The following is a 27,474-nucleotide window of genomic DNA, read 5'->3' on the forward strand; positions in this document are numbered from 1 at the left end:
TCTATGTTAGGCCATTTAAAAAGAGTTCATGGCAAAGTGTTTGGAAAAGCTGAAAGTTCTTTCAAAACAATTACTAGCACTCCATCATCAGCTAGGACCCTTCGGTCACCGACATTCCGACGGCTACAAAATACACCCACGACACCATCCTCAGTAGCGCTCGGAGTTAGCCCTGCATGCCACTTAGTAAGGCTGGATGACTTCTGCACTATAATTGATTCCTCTGAAGAAAGCGTTAGCCCACTGCTGCTGCTGTTGCTGCTGCTGGGGGTGAATCGTCATCCCAGAGGAAGGCCAAGAAAAAGAGCAGTCCTACATTACAACAATTAACTGTGAAACAATCATTTGCTAGGGGGAGCAAATATGACAGCAGTCACCCAGTCGCCAAGCGAATCACAGACGCCATGGCTACCATGTTAGTGTTAGATCTGCGTCCAATATCCACAATAAACGCAGCTGGTTTTTCACAGTTAATTGAGGTTTTGTGTCCGCGTTACAGAATTCCATCGCAACACCATTTTTCCGTAAAGCTAATCCACAACTATACCAAATAGCGTGTAACAATGTAGAGATTGCGCTGAAAAATGCCATTCTGCCCACTGTCCACTTAACTACAGATATGTGGACAAGTGGAAGTGGGCAAACCAAAGACTATATGACTGTGACAGCCCACTGGGTTGGTCATTCGACTTCACCAGCAGGAACAGCAGCAACATGTACACCACTACGTAACATTTGTCACAGGCAGGCCACTTTTTGTATCACCGGCTTCACTAACAGGCATACAGCTGACAATTTGTTAAGAAAACTAAGATGTGATCGATACATGGCTTATACTACTTGGACTCTGCCCAGGATATGTCATTTCTGATAACGCCAACAATATAGTGCGAGCATTACAGCTGGGTGAATTCCATCACATTCCCTGTTTTGCTCACACCATCAACTTGGTGGTACAGAGCTTCCTAAGAAATAACCGTGAGGTGCAGGAGATGCTTTTGGTGGCAAGTAAAATTTCAGGCAATTTCAGGCATTCTGCCACAGCATGTAGGAGATTGTAGCAGTTCCAAGAACAGTTTAACTTGCCCTGCCACCAACTTCAGTAAGAGGTGTTAACTAGGTGGAATTCCACTCTGTACATGCTTCACAAGATGAAGGAACAGCGCAAAGCCATCCAAGCGTATTGCATAAGCCATGACATTGGGAAAGGAGGGTGAATGTATTTCACTCTTGCACAGTGGGGAATCCTTTCAGTGCTGTGCAAGGTGCTGAAACCATTTGAAGTTGTGACGTGTGAAGTGAATGCAGACTTTGCTAGCTTGAGCCAAGTCATTCCTTTAATTAGACTATTGGAAAGCAGCTTAAGAAACTGAAGGAGGAGATGAAAGAAAGCAATTCCGCAAAGTATGTTGGCCTTGTAGATCAAGTACTTAATTTGCTTCACAATGATCCTTGAGTTATTAAAATCTTGAACTCGGATCAGTACGTTTGGGCCACTGTGCTTGATCCAAGGTTTAAGACCTACATTGAGTATTTGCTTCAAAATGAATGATATGTGAACTTGCAAGGAGCTATTGCTCAGCAAGTTGTCCGCTGAACTGGCCCTTGGCTTGACGGCGTGTCCTCCTTCAGTTTCTCAAGCAGCTGCTGCTCGTAAAAAATTTAATTTTCCAAAGCGAGGCAGGGAAGACACATTTGGCAGACCAGAACAGTTTAACATCTGGGCTGGTTTGAAAGATTTTGCAAAAAAATGTGTGACCTTGCCCATAACTCCATCCAATCCAAGTATTAACATGCAAAGGATGGTGGAAGATTATTTTCAAGAGGTAATTGATATGGAAATGTCAGACAGTCCCTTTCCTTACTGGGAAGAAAAGCAGGCCATTTGGAAACCAGTGTACAAACTTGCTTTGCAATACCTACGCTGCCCACCTTGCAGTGTGTACTCAGCACAGCCGGGAACCTAGTCAGTGATCGCCGTAGGAGGTTACTTCCAAAAAATGTTGAGAAAATGATGTTCATAAAAATGAACTACATCTTCCACGAGGAAGGCCTTCACCATCAAAGACATCCAAGCACTGACAGTTCTCTAATGGTGGATTCAAGCGGCGATTAATTGATAGTCTGTGATGTCGACGTACACACTGATGAGGGATGAGGTTGAAGCTGAAGAGGATGATGATAACATCTTTTTAAAACTTTCTATATAAGTGTAGGGTGTAATCTACCCCCAAATAGGAAAGGGACTTGGGGCATTTCTATATCACGTACAGTCTTGAAAGGCTGCTGTTTTGGCAATTTCTCAATAAGGGTAGGAAGTCATACACAGACTGACCCCAAACTGGCTTTGTCCATTTCAATTTATATTGTACAGTCTATAACGACTGAATTTTTTACTATTTTCTACAAGTGGAGGGGGGCCTATGTCACGGGCACTAGGAGTTCTGCCCAGGATTTCACCAGATGACTTTGCTTACCAGAGGGGCGGAGTTTGCACAGCGGTCCTCTGACAGTAGGGTAAATAGTGGAACGTATATAACAGCAGATGGCGTACGGATGCCAATGAAGCAGATGAATAGTCAGTGACTTGCAGCGATATAGGTAGATGAGTCAGCGACTTGCAGCTATATAGATAGATGAGTCAGTGACTTGCAGCTATAGTGGAAAGGCAGGTTTAACCACGGAGACCAGAGTGGACGTGCACAGGTGAAGGAAGGTAGCGGGAGAGTCAGTGGTCTGCGGATAGCAAGTTGTACCACTGCTGTGATGGGAAGACTTGTCCAGGTGCAGGTAGGTAGCGGGAAATTCAGTGGTCTGCGTATAGCAAGTTGTACCACTGCTGTGATGAGAAGACTTGCCCAGGTGCAGGTAGGTAGCGGGTAGTCAGTGGTCTGCGTACAGCAAGTTGTACCACTGCTAGTAAGTGAGGACTTGTACTGGTGCTGATAAGTGAATACAGGGAAAGAGTCAATAACTGAATGAGGACAATGAGAGCACAGAGGAACTTCTCCAAACGGGTAGGCAGCATTATCGCTAATAGTCTATGGTGATATGTATACCACTGCTCAGTAGAGAGGCTTGTATCAAGCGGATAGGCAGAGTATCAGCCAAAAGTCTATAGCGGGTAAGGATACCGCTGTTGAGAAGGGAACTTGTCCTAAGCGGATATGCAAGGTAACAGTAGATAATCAATAACGAGTGAGCATACCGCTGATGAGTAGCGAAGCTTGTCCACGAGAATATGAAGATACAGCAGGAGCGCTGAACGTCTGTAGCGGGTATGGGAGCTGCAGGTGAGCTGAGTAGGTAATCCAACAGACAGCTGAGGACACGAGCAGAATGCAGGAGTCAGTAGCAGGTATGAGAACCGCTGATGAGCGGAGCAGATGATCCAGCAGACAGCTGAGGACACGAGCAGGATACAGGAGTTGGTAGCGGGTATGGGATCCACCGATGAGTAGAGCAGGTAATCAGCAGGGAGCTGGAGACACGAGCGGGACACAGGAGTAATAACGGGTATGGAAACTACCGATGAGTAGAGCAGGTAATCAGCAGGAAACTGAAGACACTAGCAGAACACAGGAGACACCTTCAGAGACTCACAGGGAATGAGACTCAAGATCAGGCAACGATGTAATGAGCACAGGTGCCTTAAATAGGGAGAGGTGCCTGATCCACCAATTAGGTTAAAAGCAAAGGTCATAAGTTCTTGGATGCTGCGCATGCGCAGTTCATTAAGATGGCGGATGGCCGCGGCTCAGGACAGGTGCCGGCAGGAAGGCTAGAGAACCACGCACCAGCGCAGAGGCACTCACGGTCTGGTGAGTGACAGCCTATAGAGATAGAAACCAAACTGCCTTTGTTCATTTCAATTTATATTGTACATTCTATAATGGTTGAATTTTTTAATATTTTCTACAAGTGAAGGGGGGGCTATACAGGCAGAAACCAAACTGCCTTTGTCCATTTCTTTATATATTTAACTATAAGTGTAGGGTGTAATATATACTCAAAAACGATGGCTGCATTGCCAATAGGCATAGATGGAGAGGAAGACAATCTGGTTTGTGTGTAGAATTAATGATGGCCTACCAGGAATTAAACTTTTTTTTTTTATAATTTATTAGCTTTACAATTACCTTACTTTTCCAAGAAACAGGTGGAGCACTAAATTCGGTTATTTTAGGCCCAAAAAATTGCCGAAACCAAAACCAAAACCCGAAGGTAATCCAGATCCAAAACTAAAACCAAAACACGGGGGTCAGTGACCATGTCTAATAAAAATAGACACTCTGCTCTATTAAAGCCTAAGTTAGTTTGGAGCATTTAGGTGGTAGGCAGCAAATCACTTCCCGTATCATCCATTAATAGAGGCAGCAGCTGTATCTCTTCCACCAAAATTTAGAACTAGCAGGCTAGTTCGTATTAACAAATATTTGGATCTGCCTTCTACATATAAGTTTATAGAGACTTTCCAATACCAGGCGTGGCATGTGGATTGTCAGTTAAGGAAAATATAATAAAAATAACCTATTTGGAGGAATTGAATTGATATTTAAGAGAACATTTATTCTAATAAACCATACCTACCTCACCATAATATAATAATACAAATTTTGTGTCTCTCTTATTCGTGATACTCCCCAATCTAAATTGAGAAAATTGCAATCAGTGCATCCAGCTGATTTTAAACTCACACATTGTTTGTCCTTAACTGTTCAATTATTTTAGATATTTTCGCTGTTTTTTTAACAACAATAATAAAAGTCAAGCTTTATATTTATATTTCATGTTACCTCTACCTATTAAATTTAGTGAGCTCTAGTGCACCTTATTTACCAAACTTCTTACTCTGTCCCATGTTATACTCTATCAGAGTTTAAGGTTGCACCCTATACAGCACTATAGATATCTATCTGTACAATAGTGAATTAGTGGGTTTGTTGCTCTCATCCATTGGTGCGACAGGCACTCCCTTTTCCCTTTTCCCACATGGTACAGATCTTCACACTTCACAACTGACCAAAACTGAAGGCAAAAAAAACCTAACTAGCTTTTGAAGATCACATTTAAATTGGATCCATCAAGATCTAACATCTACCTTTTCAATTATTTTATGTGAATCATTGACAAGTTTTTTCATCAGTGACAATGCAGAAATGACTACACACTCTATTTGACAGCCAACCTCGGTGTACATTGTGTTGGTTTGCATAATTTCCTTTGTGCCACATATCTGTGTAATGTGATTGAAACGCACTTGTACATACAATTCTAATCAAATGGCTTGAAATTACTTGTCTATCCATTAAGACATTACTGTTATTGAAATGTTCAAATTGTTTAGTTGGGGGACATTTAGTTCACAAACATATTTTGTGTTGAACTTGATGCCAACTGTCATTGGGAAAGTTTAGAAGCATTATTAGTTTGCAGTATTGGTATTATTAGCAGGGTTATACTATTTGGTAATAGTATATAATCAATAATATGTTAGAAGCAGTGAAAGTGCAATAAACATTAGTAGTGGCAAATTGAGTAAACCAGTGCAAATACTGCCTCTTACGACATAACAGGGGTTCCCAAACTTACTGAGATTGAAAAAGTATGTGATTAATTTTGTGGGTTATTGTTCAGTTTTAATTTATAACATGCTATATTTTAATCACATTTGTCTACAAATTAAGTATATTATCGTTCAAAGTATATGATAAGTAAGAAATGATGGAGTTGTACAAAATATTTAAAAAATTTGATGAATATGGGGGTGATAGCACATAACCAATGTGCGAACAGCATATTATGGTGACCCATCCTAAATGAGAAACACATCCTTGTTATGGTATCACCCAGAGATAAAAAAAAGAAGTGTCAAATCTATATCTAATGAAAATGATTCTGCACATGGTGATGGTGTAACATAACATTTTAATAATTGGCATATAATGTGTTCTAACCACAATTTCTATAATAGTCCAATCAAGACTTCCCAAAAATACCAAAATCTAATATTACTTGTCAGGTGACAAAATACCGGGGATGTCATTCTTTAGTTAAATATGTGAATACATGTAGCAATACATATGTATTGCACAAGCCAATGAGCTTTTTTAGATAGTTTATCACCTAAAATAAAAAGTTTAATTTCTAAAAAGGTCATTACAATGTTTCAATTCAGTGCCACATAATCATGGTATAGCTAAATAACTGATAACCCCTTAAACAGATTGTACTATAGTAAGGAGGTAATTAATCACCTAGCAATAAAGTATCCATTGGGGGCAGACAAGAAACAGGATACATGGAAGAAATAATTTATGTGATAAAGGTTTACATATTTTTAAATACCTTTTTTTTCTACCGTTTTTCAGAATTTACAGTGAAATTAAATGTTTGCAGTCAAAATTACTCAAACTGCACTGGATAAAATTAATCATAAGCTAGTATACAACCACCATATATTGAGGAAAACAAAAGCTGCTGGAATCTGAAATGGATGTTATATTCCAGTATTATTTCATTTTCTAGGAAATGTCTGACACTGTTCAACACAGACTTTTGCTCCCTCACTCAAACTTTAAGCAAAACTACTCAGATAGGAGGCTAAATTTGGCTTGTTTAACAATCAATAACCTTATACTACAATTTTTGCATGTACAGAAGCATATCTCTATAATCAATATTATAATATGAATAAATCGATCAATATTGAAAATTATTATAAACCTATTGGTTTCTATAAATTAATGTATATTAATATATAAAAAAAAAATCATCAGACTTTCAATTTGTATCCAGAATCCAATGACTGTTATAAAGGTAAATGAGTCACCAATGTTGGTATCACATATGTTATTGCATGCAATCCATAGCTATATTATCACATGCTGGCACTACAGTCCGTTTGTCACTTAATCGGTGATACATCCTGCTCCTCCCTGATATGCTTTCTAACAACTTCATGGTCTATTTATAACTTGTGATCGAGTGACTGCTGATATCACTGGAGGTGGGTAATTCAAACGTTAGATTCCATACCTATGTCTTGCAAAGCGCAAACCTTGGCTGGTACAAGGAAACTACAGCTTCCAGTTTCAGCCATGACACATATATTATTGGCAGCATGTTTACAGAAAAACATATCCTTCAGTTACGAACAAGCAGAATAACAAATAAAGCACATAATGTTTTCATCAGTTTGTTTGAGTTCACCATTTAGCTAGGTAGATAGAAATTGATTTTAAAAGAGCCCACAGCTTGTGTCCATAATAAAGAAACAATAATGTAGATTAGCACAAAGTTGTCAGTTTCATTAAAAGATCCTCCTGCAATAAATAAATTAATTAATCTTATCGCTATCAGCTTTTTCTTGAATAGCACCTGTGACTTGTTAAGACGATCACTCCCAAAATGCAGCAGTCTCCTGTGGGATAAATAGCAGCTGTGCAAACCACTGTAGATTGAGGTGGAGATGACTCTCACTCACATGCAATCACTTGCAGGGTTGGATTGGCTTGCCAATACTGCTGGCAGAAAATATCATACAATTGCAATCATAATTCATGTCCAGCCGGTCTAACATGTAGAAATATACTGTATAAAAACACTTGGGGCTAGATTTACTAAGCTGCGGGTTTGAAAAAGTGGGGATGTTGCCTATAGCAACCAATCAGATTTTAGCTTTCATTTATTTAGTACCTTCTACAAAAAGACAGCTAGAATCTGATTGGTTGCTATAGGCAACATCCCCACTTTTTCAAACCCGCAGCTTAGTAAATCTAGCCCTTGATGTGTTTCATAAATGTAATGTCAGTTTCTTCAGAAGTGCGTAGAATGTAAAGATCAAATATTACTATTATTATTTATTTAGAAGGTGCCACAGATATTGTAATGCCTGACAATCATACGAAGAAAGGATAAGGCAGATAATTAGTTATAATACAGAAAGCAAAATCATAAATACATGAAGCAGTTACACATAAGTAGCAAAGATGAGTGTGATTAAGTGTGAGCAATGATGCATTCCTTTTAAATTCACAACCAGGGCCGCCATCATAAGGGTACAGTGGGGGCATACAGGTGTACGGGGCCTGGATAGATTAGGGGGCCCGGAGTGACTTGACTGACCCGAACCCTTTTTATTTTGTTCAATTTACTTTAAGACGCAGTGGCTTCCAGTCACTGGGAGCGCATCACGCAGGACCAGCCAGTACACTGATGTGGTGGTATCTGCAGAGGAATGGATATCTAGATCCGTTCCTCTCATTACTTCTCCTCCTCTGCTGATATCCTATGTCACGTGGGAAGGAGCACACCACATGACCTGCTTGCACTCCCACTCTCATAAAACGAGAGGCAGGGAGGTTGCCTCTCCAACTAGCATTAGCACTACATTATACCCAGGTGAAGCAAGTGGGCAGAAAGTTTTGAAGTATCCCCAGTGTTTTGGGATATTGTTACATATTTTGCTGTATCTAACTAAATCATTTAGACTAGTGATCAGCCAGTTTGGAATATTTTTGTTATCCGCTATCAGATTAGTTTGTTTTAAATTGAAAGGGCTGATATGTGGATTCAGATTCACTGATCATTCTGCATGTTCTGAAATAACTCATTGATCTATTAGCTCTGTGATCAAAAACGGACAATACTGATTTCAGTTTTACAGAAAGTTTGAACATGGGTAAATTGCTCTAGGCTCTATTTTAAGAAGAGGGACAGTGTAGTTTGTGGGACTTGTATTGCAAAAGACATCTGCAGTAAATCAGTCCGGTATGTCATTATAATGCAAGATATCCCATGTTACCAGGGGCAGGTAATAAATCCCTCTTTTAAACAATCATGGTAAGTATAGACCACTCGCGCTCAGTCTCCTCAATATTTGCATATTTGGCTCTTAGTGTATTGCAGATGGAGGCTGGGCTATTCATTTTATGGTGAGGCGGGAGATATTATTTATTAGTAGGAACAATTTATTTGATAGTGGGAGATCTTTCATTTAATAGTGTGGTCATGACAGTGACAATTCATTTAAAGGAGGGTGAGGTGGGTGGTTTTTGGGCTATTAATTGAATGTGTGCTGTATTTGGGGAGAACAATGGATATTTATCAAATGTGAGTGTTAATTATTTAAAGCAGAGGTGTGGAAATAGAAAATAGGATTAATTATTAAACATACATGCTATTAATTTAATGTTGGGGCTCTTTGGTGGAGAAATATGTGTATTTAGTAAGTGTGAATGCTATTCCTTTAATGTTGAAGTATTGGGGGGTGTAGGTCTATTAATTAAGTGTAAACACTAATTGTTTAATGCTGGGGCTGGTTGGGTAAAATTGGTCTATTTATTCAATGTGAGGGGTGGGAGTGTACTTCAAAGTCTCCAGTGATATTCTACAGAGTTATAGCTCACATAGAAACAGGAGAGGTAGCAGTGTTCAGTGCTGAAACAGCAATTCAAATAATAAGACTGACAGTGTTCTTAAAAGTCTCCAGCCACATTCTACTGTGCCATTGTTCAACCAGAAACAGTAAAGGTGATAGTGTACAGTGCTAAAACAGCAAATCAAATAATAGGGCTGTCAGTGTTCTTAAAAGTCTTCAGTCACATTTTACTGTGTCATCAAAATGGATTTACATCAGTCCACAGAAAACCAGGAGCACCAAACAGCTGCTGGCATCAGTCATGATGATAGTAATCCCTCAACATCACCTGTTGAAGGCTATGTTGAAGTGCATAGTGTTTTTAAGTCAGGGAAACAAAAATGTAAAAAAACACCTTTTACCTTGGTAAAGAAAAAAACACCTGTAATCAAGGCAAAGTTAACTGCAGAAAAAAATTAAATTGTCAACATGCAATTGTACATATACAGTGGAAAGGAAAGAATCAGGCCTTCAGCTTTCTCTGTGACTGCTAGTTCTGCACATGTCAGTGAGGCATCTTCTTTTAAGGTCAGTCATGACTATGTAAGACCTTGTCATTCTGACTCAAAAAGTGGTTCCCAAATACTTTTCCATATAAAAGTCGAACTGGAAGAAAACAGTAAGGCAGTAGAAGAACTATATGTTCAGATTCAGAAATAGCACTCTTGGATAGACTCTCCTCATGGATTTGTGTTATGTGTAAGTCTGACCTTTCTAATACTGTACTCATAAAGAAGACTCCTTTCAGCATTTCTGAAGATCTGTGGATGAACAGCCCAAGTGTAGCCGGTAATACAGAAATTGAGAATGCCACTTTGGAATTGCAACATGATGAGGGGGATATCTGTGTAGCTGACAACAGCGCTAATGAAGATGTTGATGAGGGTAATGTTGTTTGTGTAAGTCCTGTACCAGTGGAAGCAGTTCTTGCATGTGATAAGAAGAAGGCCATTGTCATGCCTGGGCATAAAAACCTCATCAATGTTACGCCATTTGAAGCGAGTTCATGGCAAGCTGTTGGGAAGCTGTTGAAACTTATGCTACAAAAATAACAAAAAGCAGTCCAGCATCAGCTAGGTCCCTTCTCTCAGCTAGATCCCGGCACCTGCAATCTACACCCACAACACCTTCCTCATCAATATCCTCAGTAGGGATCAGAGTAATCCTGCATCCAAGTTATTAAGGCTAGACAACTCCTCCCCTAGTCAGGATTCCTCAGAAGAATTGTTGTGCGTTAGTCATACTGCTGTTGCTGGGGGTGGATATTCATCCCAGAAGCAGACCAAGAAGAAGACTACTAGTAGTTTATAACAATTGACTGGTAAATAATCCTTTGCAAGAGGACGCAAGTATGAAAGCTGTCACCCAGTCGTAAAGCAGATCACAGACGCCATGGCAACTAAGCTAGTATTAGACCTGTGTCCAATATCCACAATTAATGCAGCTGGTTTTAGACAGTTAATTGAGATCTTGTGTCTCCGTTATCAAATTCCATCACAACACCATTTTACTAGAAAAGCTATTCCTCATCTGTACAAGAAGGTTTGTAAAATTGTAATTATTGTACTACAAAATGCCATTCTACCCACTGTACACATAACCACAGATATGCGGACAAGCGGAACTGGGCAAACTAAAGATTATATGACTGTGACAGCCCACTGGGTTGGTGATTCAGCTTCCCAAGCAGGAACAGCAGCAGCATATACCCAGCTATGTCTCATTTTTCAGAGGCAGGATACTCTGTGTATCACCAGCTTCACTAAGAGACATACAACTGACAATCTGTTACAAAAACTAATGGATGTCATTGCAACATGGCTTATCCCTCTTGGACTCTCCACATGATATGTCATTTCTAATAGCGCCACAAATTTTGTGAAAGCATTACATCAGCGGGAATTCCATCACATTCCCTGTTTTGCTCACACAATAAACTTGGTGGTGCAGAGCTTTTTGAAAAATGACAGGGACATGCAGTAGAGGCTGTCTGTGTCCCGTAAAATATGAGGACATTTCCGGCATTCGGCAACAGCATATAGGAGATTGCAGCATCTCCAGGAACAATTTTATTTGCCCCGCCACCAACTTAACCAAGAGGTGGTAACAAAGTGGAATTCCACGCTGTATATGCTTCTAAGGATGGAGGAACAGCGAAAAGCCATCCACGTTTACTCCACAAGCCATGACATTGGGAATGGAGGGGAATGTATTTTACTTAAGCGCAGAGGAGAATACTTTGCGTGTTGTGCAAGGTGCTGAAACCATTCAAAGTAGTTACCTGTGAAGTGAGTTTAAACACTGATAGCTTGAGCCAAGTGATTCCCTTAATTAAGCTTTTGGAAAAGCAGCTTGAGAAATTGAAGGAGGAGATGAAACAAAGCAATTACGCTAAGTATGTCAGACTTGTAGATCAAGTACATTATTTGCTTTGCCAGGATCCAAGAGTTATCAAAATCTTGAAATCGGATCACTACATTTTGACGACTGTGCTTGATCCTAGGTTTAAGAGGTATGTCTTCGCTTTATTTCCAACTGACCCAGATCTCAAGAGATGTAAGGAGCTCCTGGTGAGCAAGATAACAGCTCAAGTGTTAAGTGACAGGACGGTGTCTCATTCTTCAGTTTCTCACTCAACTGCTGCTAGGAAAAAACTTAGCTTTCCAGTCTGTACAGAGTTTTCAGCACAGTCGGTAACCCTGTCAGCGATCGGTGTAGGAGGCTACTTCCTCAAAATGTGGAAAAGATGATATTCATAAAAATTACATACAATTTCCATAAGGAAGGCCTTTCCCGCCAATTACATCAAAGTACAGAGACTTCTGTAATGGTGAATTCCAGCGGTGATGAATTAATATTGTGTGAGGATGAAATACACACTGATGAGGGTGAGGATGAGGCTGAGGATGATAACAACAACATCTTGCCACAGTAGAGTTCATTAACAGCACTTTTACCTTAGGTGCAGTCGCAAATGCCAGATAGTGGGAATGGCCTTGATCTCTGCTTGAGGAACTTCTACCGCCAGAAAGGTGTGGAGTCTAACGGAGGAGAGGTAATCACCAGGGATTCCTGCAAGGGAATATGGTCTTAGCTGCTCTTAACCACAGGTCGCGGTCCTCTAAGAGGTGCAGAGCAGATAATACAGAGAACCACAAAATAACTGTAAGGCAGAATGGAATATAGCCTCAGGTGTAAGGATATCTAGAACAGGATGGGTGCTGTGTGATGATCAGCAGTATAGCCCCGAATCACGGTAATAAGTTGGCTGAGCAGGAAGTACAATCACAGGTCTAAACAGCTGAATAAGCTGAACAGATATAGCTGTGAAGCGATGCACTGAGGTGAGCAGAAGTACTGAGGTTCACACAGGTAATATAACATCTGGAACTGGACTAATGATGAGTGATACCCTGCAGTGAGTTCACAGGTCTTGACTGTAGAATAAGATGAACAGGTAATGCTGTGAAGCGAAGAACCACAGAGAGCCAAAGCACTAAGATCCACACAGGTGTTATAACTCTGGAACAGGACTGATGCTGCAGCTGATGAACGAACGGCCTAAGTCGCGAAGACAGGAACAAAGGTAAATATGAGCATGGGTGGGAGTCAGAGGAGATGCTTCCTATCAGTTAGGAGACCTGATGAACTGACACCCATAGAAAGGAGGAGGACCCTTATAAAGGGAGCTGGCTGGTGATCCTTCTATCACCGTGGAGCAGAGGTTTTAAAAGGTTCCCGGGGTTGTGCATGTGCATTGGCAAGATGGCGTCTGAGGATAGAGAAACACCAGACTGTACAACAGATATGAGTAACCATGGGAAACCCATGTATACAAGGCTCAAAATGGAACTAAACCGGTGAGATGCCTGATAGGTGCCTTATGCCCATTGATAGTTTGTTTTGTGGGGGCACAAACAAACCAAGCACTTCAGCCACAAACGTGGCAATCCTTGTCGCTGAAGTGCTTGGTTTGTTAAAGTGTGCATGTCCTTTTTAAGATCCAACATAAGGATGGGTGGGAGGACCCAAGGGCAATTACATCTTGCACCACTTTCCTTTCAGCTACCGCTGTGTGCCAATGTTACCTACATGAGCTATATACTGTTGTGTGCTTTGCAAAACTCAAAGACACCCATTGATGATGCAGATGACTCAGCACAACATTTTGACATCTGGCCTGGTCTACTGTAAAAGAATTGACCAAAATTAGTGACATCTCTGCTGTAACTCCACATTATCCTACTATCAACTATCATTACCCAAAGAATGGTGGAGGATTATTATTCATTTTTTTGAATGCTATAATGACAACAGTTTTATTAACAAAGAACAACATTACTTGCAGAAGTAATGTAAGCATGGATGTATAAATAGACGTGTATATATATAAATATTACTCAAACCTTCCACTTTGCTGCTGTTTTATCAGTATTGCACAAAGTGTTTGTAATCTGCACTTTACGTCAAAGGTACCTAGCTATATTTAAATTTTTTGGGGATGGGGGACGACTCGAAGCTCAGTGATGACCTTGCTTTTTGCTGTGAATGTCAATGGTTTTTTTTTAGTGCATTGTCTGGAACAAGGTCTGATATATTCATGTCAGAATGATCACAGACAATTTTTGTACACCTGGCGGATTTACCCTTCTGAAGTTTGTTCTCAATTATCCTTTCAATTGCTTTTCTCTCGTACGTGTTTCCACATACTTTGTTTTTCACTGGGTTCACCATCTCCAACTGTGTTATAGGAGGGCTCTGGGTGACGGCGATCTTCTCGTCTTCAGCCTCCAAAGCTTCGTCTGCAGGAAGCGGTGACACACCAATTTGTTTTTAGGTCTCTTAGCTGTTCTTAAAACTTTACATATTTATCATCCTGCCTCAGGGCCTCCTCTGTATTATTCTTCTGAAGTGCAGTCTATCTCTTGCATATAAGCTCTCTTAAATCCGGGATCTCATTCGGTGGGTCACGTTTTAATTTATGTACAGTCTCCTTAACTGCATCTACATATTGGTTTAAATCTCTGTTCAATGCTGAGTATTCCAACATGACATATTCCATGCTGCCCACATGTTTCATGTCACAATCTGTCTGAAGATGTAATGCCACTCCAGTTGTAATATCCATTCCTGTGTCTATATAATTTTGGCAGGTCTTCAGGAATGAGAGGGAGGTATCCACAGAGGAGAAGAAGATTAAAGATGCAGCATGAGCAGACATGGTTAATAATTAAAGAGGCTCAGGCTCGGTTCCCCGAGAACCAATCACAGCCGAATTTAGCAGATCCGAAAACCGAGCCGAGCTGGTTTGGTACTTTCGTGCGCTTTCGGAATTGAAAACGTGGCAAAACATCATTGTTACGTTGTCAGATCTCACGAGTTTTGGATTTTATAAGTACCATCCTCCATGGTGATCCAGCGCAGTTTCACAGAGGGACACAGAAGGGGTAGCACAGTTCTTGGCAGTCTCTAGTGCAGCTGGGAAGCGTCATAGGTAGAAAAGAAAGAGGAGGGGTAGCAGTGTTCTTCAAAGTCTCCAGTGACATTCAGGAGAGCTCCATTACTCCATTAATAATTGTCATTGTTGAAATAGAAATAATAGGTCTGGCAGGCTTGCTCCTCTAAATCTTCACATTGTACTGTGTTATATAGGTAACATAGAAAGAGGAGATAACAGTCAGTCTTGAACCAGCGCAAATCAGTGATAAAACATAGTTGTCCTTGTATTAGTCTGGGTCCCGTCATCTTTATAGTCTTCCTTGTGTCATGTGCCCAAGAAAAAAGTATAGGAACTGATTATGTGCATTATCTTAAGTAAAAAACTTTTATTCCACCAAATATACATAATATTAAAGTAATTCTATAATTTTCCAATAAGCATTGTCTAATCGATTTCTTGTGTTTCCAAAGCACAAACAATTTATTTAGCAGAAGTAAAAGTTTTAGCAGTTCAATATATAATTATAATACAGCACAACCGATACCAAATACATACATACCGCTGCGCTCCACTGGTACCAGCTACAGTACTTCAGTCCAGAAGAGTGTGGTCAGAGATGACTGCCTTAGCTGGTCCCAGGGAGCTTGTGTATATATAGGTCCTGGCTTCAGGAGGGTCCAGTGTAATGCAGGTCATAGGCCAGTTCAAACAACCCCCTCCAAGGGTGGGGGCCTGCTCTCCAGATGATGACTCTGATTCTCCCACCCAGAAACCAGTTTAGGCTAGTCTATTTACAATACACAGTCAGTATCATTTTAAACATTTATTCCCTAACATCGCTAACTGGAGTATGTAATGTGCGATCCCTTCGGCGAATGAACCGGACAACTGCGGATAAATAGGGGATTAAAATGATACTAAACAAAACATATTTCCTGTATCCTGAACCTTAAATATCACTAAAGTGTACATATAACCTTATAATATATATATAACTATAAACCAAATATCATCTGCACATAAACGACTGTGGAATGGAATCATTATGAATATGAAATATATAAATAAATGAATGTGAGAGTGCATAATTTATCGCGCGATCGTGCCATGCCACGTGTTACGTAGCGTATTGATCGCAATCGCACGGTTAAACAATATTAACCAATATACTTTCGTTCATCCAATTATACGACTTCAACAATATAAACAAGTAATATAAACAACATCCAGAATAAAGAAAATTCGGACCATACAAATCAGAAAATGTAAAAGGATTTCCTCCTTTTATGGGTTTTAATCTCCTTAATATTCTGGCAAATGTATGTAAGACCATTTAATATTGTTATATATATGACTATTACCGTCAAACAACTCCTCGCAAAGGTACTTCTAAATTAACCTAAGAAACATCATTCTTATATTCCCATCAATCCATAGGCTTCAAGAATAACCACAGCAAGATATAACTTAATTTAAAGTGTGTTGTATTATATTATAAAACAATAAACAGCATAACAATATTTTACACAAAGTATAGATTTTGGTGCCATATTTTACACTTATTGCTTGTACTATAAATATATATGTAATTGTGTGTGTGTTTTGACTAACTATTGTCTAAAGGTATGTGTGTATATTTTAAGCTATGTGTATGTAAATGCATTGTGTAGGGGGAGGGGGTAAAGGCCACAGAGACACACTCCATTCATCTCACATATCTTTTTCAAAGTCCAATAGCCATTTTAACACATGGTATTTCAACCACATTATCCCAGAGATTCAAATCCACAAACTACTCTTTAAACCAATTGTCTAACAAAACGTTATATTTAACAATCTGATCACTTCCTGAATAATCCATCACTTTCTATGCATTTACACTAAACTGCATAAAGCAAACTATTTCCACTCAAAAACTCCACAAAACAGTATTAAAGCAACACAGAATCACACAGGTCTATGTATAACATAAATGCTTTAATTTAAACCATCAATCTATCCGAACAAGGCATGCATTTATGTAACACTGCTCATACCAAACCAAAATCTTTCCAATCACAATTACCATCTGTATTCAAACTTTCATATCACTTATCACAAATGATTATTCATTCTCATGTACTCTTCCACATATAAACATTTATGTATTCAGACTCACTCACTCACCTTTCATTCATTCAATTCGAAAACTCCATCATTCCTACTAGTTAGGGCCTTTGTAGCCCATGCGGTTACTCACTTCCCTGCATGTTCAACTAGGAGCAATGGCTGCAGGCCTTCAGTCTGGGGACAAAGCATGAAGAGACAGAACTATTTTTGAATCATGTGTAAACCCTCTATGTGGGCAGAGACTACCTTTCACAGGAACCACTCACAGCATTCATATGCTAATTACAGACCAAATGAAGACTAGTTTCACAATTATTCACAAGCCAAATGTTTGCAGTATTGGAGAGAGGGCTTGTTCCTAGTCACCTATCTAATTCAATTGTAGCTGAATCTGTTCATATGTTATGTTCATATATAAAATAATATATTATTTATAAACTCATCAGAGGACAACACCACCGGTAAAGCTGGACTCTATCCATCAGAGATGGGGTAATACACATTTAATGAAAACAACTACCCCGTTCAAACAATCAGGCTGCCGGCTCCTTTTCCCTGCTAGCTGTAGAGACCTAGAGCAAGTTCAGTTCATCCAATGTGTGCTCCCTTCTTGGTGTCCGCACCCTTACCGACCGTTTCAATTCAAATAATCTTTATCAAGGCTCCTACTAAGCATAGCAGCATTAGCTAGCTCCCTTCGCTCAGCTAGATATCAGCACCTGCAATCTACACTGTCATCATACTCACCCTCATCCTCATGTACATTCATCCCCGTTGGCATCCACCATCACAGAAGTTTATGTACTTTGATATAATTGCCGGTAATGGCCTTCCTCATGGAATTTTTAGTTCATTTTATGGAAGAGCTGTCATGATTTTTGGGCAATTCTTCTAGACCAGACCAAATGTCAAAATGTTGTGCATACTCATCTGCATCACCACTGGGTGTCCTGGGAAAGCTATGTTGTATCCTAGCAGCAATTTATAGAGAAACTGAAGGAGAATATGTCATTGTGTCATGTACCACTTGAGCTGTTAGCTTGCTGACCAGGAGCTCATTGCATCTCTTGAGATCTGGGTCAGTTGGAAAGAAAGAACAAACATAGCTCTTAAACCTAGGATCAAGCACAGTTGCCAAAATGTAATGATCCAATTTCAAGATGCTGATAACTCTTGGATCCCGGCGAAGCGAATAAAGTACTTAATCTACAAGTCTAACATAATTAGTGGAATTGCTTTGTTTTATTTCCTTTTTCAATTTCTATTGTTGCTTTTCAAAAAGTCTAATTAGGGGAATCACTTGACTTAAGCTAACAGTGTCTGCACTCTCTTCACAGGTGACTACTTTAAGTGGTTTCAGCACCTTGCACAACACGAAAAGTATTCTCCACTGTACTGGACTAAAGTACATTCCCCCATTCTATTCTTCTTGCAGCTGCTGCATTCTCCTACATGCTGTTGCAGAATCCCGAAAATGATTCTAAATATTTCGGGACACAAACATCATCTCCTGCATGTCATTGTCTTTTCTTGAAAATTTCTCTACCACCAAGTTGATTTTGTGAGCAAAACAGGGAATTTGATGGAATTCCCCCTGCTGTAATGCTCTAACAATATTGGTGGCGTTATCAGAAATCACATATTCTCAGGATAGTCCAAGCAGAATAAACCATGTTGCAATGACATCCCTTAGTTTTTCAATCAGGTTGTCAGCGGTATTACCTCTGCGCCTTGTCTCGTCTGATAACCACCTCTCACTCCCGCCTTCAAAACTTCTCCTGTGCTGCTCCCCACTTATGGAATTCCCTACCACACTCAATCAGACTTTCCCACAGCCTTCAAATCTTTAGATGCTCTTTGAAAACCCATATCTTTTTTAGAGGTGACCTTATCCTCGATAACACTATTCACAATAATGCACCCTCACAACTATCCCAATCTCCACTCTGAGCCACATTCGCTTCTCTTGTTTCAGCTGTGCCCTCTTCACTTTAGAATGTAAGCTCTCTAATGAACAGGGTCCTCCATACCCTTTGATTTCATGTCTCCATTCATTTTGTCTGTCTTGTGTTAGGCTGCTGGTCTGATCACCAACCCACAGAACTAGATAATGGAGGTTTTCACCTATAGCAGCCGCCTTTACCTTAGAGCTAGTTGCGCTCACCGTTACTCAGATGCCCCCAGGACTTTGCTCCAGATGAAGTGTGGGTTGGTAATGCAGACAACAGCGGCAGGCCAGGAGACTGGGTAGAAAGCAGCGGATAGTCAAACGGTAGCCAAGGTCACAGGCAAGCAGGGTAGTCAATAAACACGCCAAAGGTCTGGGTCACAGCCAAGGTAGCGGAGTTCAAGGTACAGGCCAAAAGGGTCAGGGTCACGAGCAAACCGGTCCAAGACAGGGGTCATACACAGAAAATCCAACAGAGTATCCACAGGACAGGGTTCAGCAAACAGGAGCAGGTTTGCTAGACTGGGTTAGAAACGCTATAACCGGCATTGAGGCTCGGTCACAATGCCTTAAATACATAGACCAACCAATCAGGGCTAAGCCCTGTAACAATACACATGCCTGGATTAATTAATCAAAGCCAAATTAATCAGCCCACAGGTCGGGGAGATTTCAGCGGCTGTCCTGTTTGCCGGGGCGCGCTGAGCAGGGAATCGGCATCCAGTCATTCTCTTGGCAACGGTCGGACCAGCTGGCGGAAGTGACGTCCTGGTCACTAAAGAGATGGCCATGAGGCTCAGTGGTGTAATGGATGGCTCCTAACACCTTGTCTGTTCTTGTTTTACGTATGACTTGTTTTATGTATGTCCTTGTTTTCCCTACTGTATGGCGCTGTGGATCACTGTGGTGCCTTACAAATCTATGATGATGATGATGATGATATTATTATTATTATTATAATTATTATTAATAATAATAATAATAATATGCCTCTTAGTGAAGCAGATGATACACAGAGTAGCCTGCCTCTAAAAAATGTGACGTTCTTGTGTACATGCTGGTGCTGTCCCTGCTGGTGAAAGTGAATCACCAACCCAGTGGGCTGTCATTATCATATAATCTTTAATTTGTCCAGTTCCGCTTGTCCACATATCTGTGGTTTAGTGTACAGTGAGTAGAATGGCATTTAGTAGCCCAATAATTACAATTTTAAGAACCTTCTGGTAGAGGTGAGAGATAGCTTTCCTAGTAAAATGGTGTTGTGATAGAATTTGGCAACGGGTACAGAAGACCTCAAGTAATTGTCTAAAACCAGCTGCATTAATAGTGGATATTGGATGCAGATCTAATACTAGCATAGTTGCCATGGCGTCTGTGATCCACTTTGCGACTGGGTGACAGCTTTCATACTTGCTTCCTCTTTCAAAGGATTGTTTAACAGTCAATTGTTGTAAACTACTAGTAGTCTTCTTCTTGGTCTGCTTATGGGTTGAAGATCCACCCCCAGCAGTAGGAGCAGCAGCAGTGGGCCTAACGCTCAAGGATTCTTCTGAGGAGTCCTGGATAGGGGAGGAGCCATCTTGCCTTAGAAATGTGAATGCAAGACTAACTCCGATCACTTGTGAGGATATTGATGATGAAGGTATTGTTGGTGTAGATTGCAGGTGTCGGGATCTAGCTGAGAGAAGGGAGGTAGCTGATGCTGGACTGCTTGTTGCTATTTTTTAGCATAAGTTTCTGATTTTCACAAAAGCTTTCCATGAACTCACTTCAAGTGACGTAACATGGATTAGGGTGCTAAATGGTTGAGGTCCATACCTCTACTGACTCTGGCTTTACAATGCTACAAATGGCTAGACAACTGTTGTCGGGATTTGGGTAAAAATAATTCCACACTTAAGAGGTGGATTTTTTGGTCTTCTTCTTCTGCTGATTCCACTGGTGCAGGACTTACACAAACAACATCATCCTCATCATCTTCCTGGCAAGAACTGCTGCAGTCTTTGTTTGAAAGTGTATGAAAATAAAATTGTGACCTGTGAGGTGGTCAAAATTGACTGCAAATTATTTGAAATGAGTGTTATTGTGGTTAATAATGTAGGGGGAAAAAACAAAGTTATGTGATTTTAGAAAAAAAGTAGGGATTTTAGAAAACAAATAGGGGTCCAAAACCAATACCATAGACAAAACACGAAGTTAATCCAGATCCAAAACCAGAACACAGGGGTCAGTGAACATCTCTATTAATAATGTAGGGCCCGATTCATTAAGGATCTTAAATGAAGAGGATTCTTATTTCAATCTCCTGGACAAAACCATGTCACATTGCAAGGGGTGCAAATGAGTGTTCTGTTTTGCACATAAGTTACATACTGACTGTTTTTTTTTATGTAGCACACACTTATCAACTTTAAATTTCAGTGTACAAATAAGCTATCAAGTATTTGTGTGCTACGTGAAAAAACAGGCAGTATTTAACTTATGTGCAAAACAGAACACTCATTTGCACCCCTTGCAATCTAACATGGTTTTGTCCAGGAGACTGAAATAAGAATCCTCTTCATTTAAGATCATTAATAAATCAGGCCCGTTCAAGTTCATTAACAGCAGGCTTGGGCCTAAGGCAGCTAAACTATTGGTAGTTTGTTTTGTCGGGGCCCCAAACAAACCAAGCACTTCAGCCATAAAAGTGGCACTCCTTGTCGCTGGAGCACTTGGTTTGTTAAACTGTACATGTCCTTTTCAATATCTTATATAAGGGTGGGTGGGAGGGCCCAAGGCAATTCCATCTTGCACCACTTTTGTTTTTTTGCCACTGCTGTGTGGAAATGTTTCCTAGATGTGCTATGAAATGTCGTGTGTTTGTGTCGTTGCTTTTTTAGCAGACTGTGGATCTTGGTTGCTTTCTGTTGATATTTTCTGATTTATTTTCAGGTGGATTTTTCCAGAAGCAAAAGTATAGATTGTGCTTGTCTGATCCATTTATATATTATATCAATAAACAGACGATGAAGACTGGTAGCTTGACATAGCTTTACATAAGGCTTGCCCGCAGCTTCTACAAGCAGTTGGTTCACAAATGCAACATGTTTTAATTATTACCTTGTTTGCCCTAAATGGTTCCATTACCAGATGTAAACAAAAACCTTTAGTTGTCCAATATGTAATTTTAGAGTCCAATAAAACATTGAAAGCAAATGCACAGGTGGATTTACCAACATTGAACATAGAAACTAGTAGATAATAGAGGACCTTTCCAATTATATATGGATTGTAAAAGGTAAAGTAGATTTATTTTAAAAGGGGCACTTATAGAATATAATAACTATACCACTTCTTTATTAAAGAATAACTAACTGGTAACTGGTGTTGTTGATTATGTAGTGTAGAGGTTAAATTACTATGTCAAACAAAAGCCTCATTTGGTAATATATTAAGTTCACGTTGGAGTAGATAAACATTTTTCGATGTATTCAGAAAGTAGGCCACTTATTGTACCTCTAGCCTAGGGTTTTAAACAAATACAAAGACAGTTAATGATTAAAACACAAAATTCTGGTATCATGTTTGCAACAGAAGTTGAAAATACACTGATCGCCCACAACATTAAATACACTTACAAGTGAAGTGAATAACATTGATCATCCTGCTAAAATGGCACCTGTTAAGGATTGTTATATATTAGGCAGAAAGTGAACAGTCTGTTCTTAAAGTTGATGTGTTGAAAGCAGGAAAATGGGCAAGTGTAAGAATCTGAGTGACTTTGATATGTACCACCTACATAAACATTGTTGCAGAACAAGCACACACCTTCATGTCAACAGTATTCTCTGATGGCAGTGGCCTGTTTCAGCAGGATTATTTGCCCTGTCACACTGCAAAAATTGTTGAGGAATGGTTTGAGGGACATGACAAAGAGTTCAAGGTGTTGGCTTGGCCTGCAAATTCCCCAAGTCTCTATCCGATTTTGCATTTGTAGGATGGGCTGGAAAAACAAGTCTGAACCACGGAGGCCCCACCTCACAACTTACAGTACCTAAATGATCTGCTGTTAACATCTTGGATCTAGATAATGCAACTCAACCTTCAGAAGTCTTCTCGAGTCCATGCCTCGTCCGGCCAGAGAAGTTTTGGCTGCACAAGGAGTACCTACAAAATAGGGCTGATCGGTGTAATTATATATATATATATATATATATATATATATATATATATATATATATATATATATACACACACACATACATATATATATACTTTTTTAGCTGGGCTAACAGTTTACCTGCACACAGCGTTTAAAGGCAAGTCGCTCCCAAGCACTAGCAGCCTTGGGAGACCTGGGACTCACCTGACACAAGTTGGAATTAATTAATGTAAAGATCGGGGTGCAAGAGTGATGGGACACATTGTATAAACAAAAGCAGACATAGATCATCTGCACTCTCCATGTACAGACTGGGGTGCAAAAGGGGGTTGGCGACATTGTATAGACAAAAAACAGGGATACTCTGCACTCTCCAAACGCATAATTAATGCTGTACTAGCTACTTTTTAATATTAAAAACAGGGAATGTTAGTTCCATATATTGCAATATATGTTAAGCTGACCAACTCACACCAAAGTTTTCCCATTCTGTGTAGTGAAACGCATAGACTAGATGTATCCATTCATTGTGTCAGGGACGGCATTTCCGGTCCGGACCCAGCGTGGTGTTCTATAGGGAGACTTTAGTATCCATTTATGGACAAGGTAAGCAAAATGACTTTTATTTATTGTAAGGGTTTTTAGCCATTGGTGTAATAAATTAATAAATGTTTTTAGACTATTCCACACACTTGTGGCCACTTGTGGCTTGATATTGTTTTCCTCAAGTTTATTCTCCTTTCCATATGGGATTTGAGTTTAAGTGATATCATTCAAGCAGATTGAAGAGGGATAAACAGTGATTTTATACATATAAGCCCTGCTTAATCTATCAATTGTGCGTAGTTTATATAATGAGAACTTTATATTATATGGTACCTGCCAATATTACACTATGAGTGCTCTGCGGCACTAATTGCTTGTATATATATATATATATATATATATATATATATAAAATATCAATTTTTTTAATTTTATAGTTTTACAATGAAGGCTGCAGGTAAAGTGGCAGTATGGCATAACACAGTATACCAATGTTGCAAACAAGGTGTATAAAAAGCACCATTCCCCATCCTGATTATACTCACTAGATGGTAGATTGAAAACAGAAGTGTGAATAGATGTTTATGTTTCTCCCCACTGTCGACTTTCCAGCTTCCCATTCAATACACATATACAGTCTAGGGGTGTGCACCGGGCACTTTTAGTGTTTTGGGTTCTGATTAGCTTGAGGTTTTGGGTTCTGATTTGTTTTGCCAAAACACCTGACAAAAGGCTTTGGTTCTGATTTAGGGTTTTGGGTTTTGATTTATTTCTAAAAAAGCGCTAAAATCCATTTTTTTTTTTTTTTACACTCCTATGCTATTATTAACCTCAATAACATTCAATAACAGTCATTTCCACTAATTTCCAGTATATTCTGAACACCTCACACCTCACAATATTCTTTTTAGTCCAAAACGTTGCACCGAGGTAGCTTTCTGGACTGCGTAGTGGAGTGGGCCAGGTACCCAATTTGGTACCGGGGCCACAATATATCACCCTCAACGGGTCTGAATTCCACTGCACAGCTGCCTGCTCCTACATCCTCTGCAGCATATACAGGGTGTAGTTCGAGCGCGTCAAAACTTCTTGTTTTTGACGATGACAGGTTATTTTCATTAATTTTGGATTTGCCCCCAACACTGAATGTAGTTGATACGCATCTATCTGGACTGCGTAGTGGAGTGGCCCCGGTACCTAATTTGGTACCGGGGCCACAATATATCATCAAAGCGTACAAAGGGCTTCATCCACAAGAGCTACATGCTTGGTGGAATCGCAATGGTTTACCAGCTCCTCCCTCACTTTCTCTTGTAAAATAGATTGCAGTACCAATTCTCTTGCACTGCTTAAAGAATGAACGTAGTAAATGTAATATAGATTGCAGTACCTATTCTCTGGAACTGCTTAAAAATTGAACGTATTAAATGTAATATAGATTGCAGTACCTATTCTCTGGAACTGCTTAAAGAATGAACGTAGTAAATGTAATATAGATTGCAGTACCTATTCTCTGGAACTGCTTAAAAATTGAACGTATTAAATGTAATATAGATTGCAGTACCTATTCTCTGGAACTGCTTAAAGAATGAACGTAGTAAATGTAATATAGATTGTAGTACCTATTCTCTGGAACTGCTTAAAAATTGAACGTATTAAATGTAATATAGATTGCAGTACTTATTCTCTGGAACTGCTTAAAGACTGAACATAGTAAATGTAATATAGATTGCAGTACCTATTCTCTGGAACTGCTTCAAAATTGAACGTATTAAATGTAATATAGATTGCAGTACCTATTCTCTGGAACTGCTTAAAGAATGAACGTAGTAAATGTAATATAGATTGCAGTACCTATTCTCTGGAACTGCTTAAAAATTGAACGTATTAAATGTAATATAGATTGCAGTACCTATTCTCTGGAACTGCTTAAAGAATGAACGTAGTAAATGTAATATAGATTGCAGTACCTATTCTCTGGAACTGCTTAAAAATTGAACGTATTAAATGTAATATAGATTGCAGTACCTATTCTCTGGAACTGCTTAAAAATTGAACGTATTAAATGTAATAAAGATTGCAGTACCTATTCTCTGGAACTGCTTAAAGACTGAACATAGTAAATGTAATATAGATTGCAGTACCTATTCTCTGGAACTGCTTAAAGACTGAACATAGTAAATGTAATATAGATTGCAGTACCTATTCTCTGGAACTGCTTAAAAATTGAACGTATTAAATGTAATATAGATTGCAGTACCTATTCTCTGGAACTGCTTAAAGAATGAACATAGTAAATGTAATATACATTGCAGTACCTATTCTCTGGAACTGCTTAAAAATTGAACGTATTAAATGTAATATAGATTGCAGTACCTATTCTCTGGAACTGCTTAAAGAATGAACGTAGTAAATGTAATATAGATTGCAGTACCTATTCTCTGGAACTGCTTAAAAATTGAACGTATTAAATGTAATATAGATTGCAGTAAGTACCTATTCTTTAGAACTGCTTAAATATTTTTTTTTTTATTAATTTTGTATAATTTTTAAAATAAATTGTTTTTTGTAATTTTTAAGAGATTTTAATAATTATAAAATTTTTATGGACTTAGCACAACTAAGCACAGGACTAAAGCACCACTGGACTCAGCAGGGCAGACACTGGCCAAAGCACCACTGGGCTCAGCAGGACAGAGCACAGGCACAGGACAAAAGCACCACTGGACTCAGCAAGGACATAGCACTGGACACAGGCATAAAGCACCACTGGACTCAGCAAGGACAGAGCACTGATCACGCAGGAGCACCATTACCCTACACACCCTCCCTCTTCCCTGATGTCAGGCAAAATGAAGATGGCGGCCGCAAGGTGAGTATTTATGACATCCGAGTCTCGCGAGATCCGACGCGAGACTTGGATGTCATAGCCTCGCTTTGGCTTCGTTTGGCACCCGGAAGTTCCCGAACAGTGCTCGGATCCCGTCGGATCCGCACTGTTCAGGTGGGCTCGGATTAGCGGAATCCGAGCCCACTCATCCTTAATACAGTCATGGCCAAAAGTTTTGAGAATGACACAAATATTATTTTTCACAAAGTCTGCTGCCTCAGTTTTTATCATGGTAATTTGCATATACTCCAGAATGTCATGAAGAGTGATCAGATGAATTGAAATTGATTTCAAAGTTAGTCTTTGGCACGACAATGAACTTTATTCAAAAAACAACATTTCCACTGCATTTCAGCCCTGCTACAAAAGGGACCAGCTGACATCAGGGTCAGTGATTCTCTCGTTAACACAGGTGAAAGTGTTGATGAGGACAAGGCTGAAGAGCACTCTGTCATGCTGATTGAGTTAGAATAACAGACTGGAAGCTTTAAATGTAGGGTGGTGCTTCAAATCATTGTTCTTCCTCTGTTAACCATGGTTACCGGCAAGGAAACACATGCAGCCATCATTGCTTTGCACAAAAAGGCTTCACAGACAAGGATATTGCTGTTAGCAAGATTGTACCTAAATCAACCATTTCTCGGATCATCAAGAACTTCAAGGAGAGAGGTACAAAAGTTGTGAAGAAGGCTTCAGGCTGCTCAAGAAGATCCAGCAAGTGCCAGGACCATCTCCTAAAGTTGATTCAGCTGGGGGATCGGGGCACCACCAGTGCAGAGCCTGCTCACGAATGGCAGCAGGCAGGTGTGAGTGCATCTGCATGCAGAGTGAGACGAAGACTTTTGGAGGATAGCCTGGTGTCAAGAAGGTCAGCAAAGAATCCACTCTACTCCAGGAAAAACATCAGAGACAGACTGATGTTCTGCAAAAGGTACTGGGCTTAGACTGCTGAGGACTGGGGTAAAGTCATTTTCCC

This window comes from Mixophyes fleayi, chromosome 8 (genome assembly GCF_038048845.1).
Source record: "Mixophyes fleayi isolate aMixFle1 chromosome 8, aMixFle1.hap1, whole genome shotgun sequence".
NCBI classification, from domain to species: Eukaryota; Metazoa; Chordata; class Amphibia; order Anura; family Limnodynastidae; genus Mixophyes; species Mixophyes fleayi.